The sequence below is a fragment of the Gavialis gangeticus genome, unplaced genomic scaffold (genome assembly GCF_001723915.1).
Source record: "Gavialis gangeticus isolate Ggan-Ray unplaced genomic scaffold, GavGan_comp1, whole genome shotgun sequence".
Lineage (NCBI taxonomy): Eukaryota > Metazoa > Chordata > Crocodylia > Gavialidae > Gavialis > Gavialis gangeticus.
Genome location: NW_017728992.1, coordinates 31,037,195 through 31,039,512, shown reverse-complemented (window position 1 = coordinate 31,039,512; position 2,318 = coordinate 31,037,195). Strand labels below are relative to the sequence as shown.

At 44.0% G+C, this 2,318-nt stretch overlaps 1 protein-coding gene across 1 annotated transcript in view; it reads left to right on the top strand.

Moving 5' to 3' along the window:
• CDH12 (cadherin 12) overlaps nt 1-2,318 on the top strand; it is a 436,693-nt gene that overhangs the window by 193,836 nt on the left and 240,539 nt on the right. The window lies entirely within an intron of this gene.

Sequence of the window (2,318 nt, the reverse complement as noted above, 5' to 3'; positions counted from 1 at the left end):
ACAGGATGAGTGTCAACACTGACAAGTGCAAGGTACTTGTTGTTTTTAATTTCAGCTGTGAGAAAAAGGGGTATTGTAGCTGTTTGCCAGATAACCAGTGTAACACAGCCAATAATGGTTAAGTGTAGTTTGATGCAGTGTCTCATGAAGCATACCATAGTTGTTTCCTGTGGCTACTTCCCAGATTTGAAGTTGCTTATGTGTGGAACTACCTCCATACTAATGTGCTCTTTTGAAAGGTAGGATGCAACCTCAACCCTGTTAACTGCACCCAGAGAAGGAGCAGGACTTTTGTAACCTGCAGGGGCCAATGGCTACAACTGCCAGCCCCAACAAGAACTGAGACCTCAGGGTTGGGGCTTATTAAAGTTATTTGGAAGGGTGCAGGGCCAGAACAGCCAAATCTCATTAGCTCAAGTAGAAGTTGCAGCAGATGGGGGCAGGCTGATTATCAAGCAAGGCAGAACCCGCTGTGTGTGGAAATCCAGCTGAAAGGAAGGTGTGGAGCTCTGGGGCACATAAAACTAGGGCCTGAGAGCTAGAAGGAGGAGTCTGACCCTGCAGGTAGCAGGGAGAATATCTTCTGAATGAGAGGACTGCAGGAGATGGACCAGCTGACATTTAAGTGGTTTCCTTGGGCTGCAAGGAGAAAGTCAAGGGGAGTTTAGGGTGTGGAGTAAGGCAAGAAGCCAAACTGGGGTGACCTTTAGTTGGAAAGTGGTTTGCTTGTGTTCATGTTTTGGCAATGCTTAAAAACTAGAGAACTGGATTGTGGCTTCAGGGGTGGAGGAGGACAGGCCAGCCCAGCCACTAGGGGTACCAGACTCTGGGAAGGGTGAATACTCAAGCCTGTCAAACAGGGCCTATTAGCACCCAGGCAGTGTCACATTAAGGTGCTTATGTTATTTCTAGTTAAGGAGGTAGCATAGCATGTGCAGAATTCTACCCTAAGCTTTACCAATACAATTTAAAAGGCTTTTGTTCTAGAACTGCATACAATTTTGCTGGAATGTAACAGAAAGGTTAAATAAATAAATAACAAGCCAGTGAACGATTTATTTGCTGTTTAAAGTCTCAATCAATGTCAAATTAAGCACAAGCTTTTATAATCCCTTTAACATCTTTGACTTCTTCTAATACACTGGGCTTAAATCAATGCTGTTTCAGTGCATAGTGCCAACAGTGTGTACTGAAAGGGAATCAGAAGACTGCACAGGTACAATATATGTTTTAGTCCTCCTCTTATTGTGATATTATAGTGGAATTTTGTCCCGAAAAAAATGATCATATATCAACATGCTATCATTCTGGTAAGCTAACTGTAGGTTTCCCTCAGAGATGGACCTACACCAAGGCATTCCTAGATCTTATACTGTGCCTTTGCTTTAAAGTAGAATGTATCTTTAGATCCCTTTGAATGCTAGGCCACTCAGCCAGAGGTTCTCTGTCTATCTTCCAAAGAGCTTAAGGAGTCCCTCTGTGCCCAATACATCCTGCAAAGCCCTGAGCACCCAAGAAATCCTCCACTCATCTCTGATCCCAGACTCCTCTGCCTAGAGATGCCAGACTACTTCCCCTAGCCTGCTCTCCCACTGTCATGTTTATCTCTTCTAGAGACCTCCTAGATGTTGGGCATCTCACTTTTGTGTAACTTATGTCAACAAAGCGTCCATGACAACGTTGATGCTAAAGGTCCATCTTTCCCTCCATGTAGCCAGCCCTGGCACTTAACTCTTCATTCTCTGTGCACTGACTAATGAGGTAAACTGAGTCGCATAAATAACAACAGGAACACAATAAACACAAAAATATCATCGTATAACCAATCCTGTTCTGGCCAGGAAAAGAAAAAGGACGGAGGCTCACTTTCTTTGTGGTCCTATATTCCATTACTTTTCTGCACAGCTGGAGACACAAAAGTCAAATGTCACTAACAGGAATGAGATTTTGTGGGTGATAACTATTTTTGGACCAACTCCATAGGTGGACTAAATTTAGACAAGCTTTTGGGTATCACAGTACCCTTTCCTTTGTCTCATACAAGGAAAGAGTACTGTGATACCTGAAAGCCCATCCATGCTGTTGGCCCACAAAAACTTGCTGCTTGTATATTTCCTGGACCACCACAGCAGCACCATCACTTCAACACTATTGGTTGCAGGGACAGTATTCACTGGTTGGCCTACTTTAGTAAATCTCTGAAGCATATTTTAACAACCCTCGCAGCATTGGGACACTGACTGCCATTGTCCTCTTGCTTTACACGTGACAGATGCATGTCAAGCAGGTCCAAGGAGGTGATTCTCCCCCTCTATGTG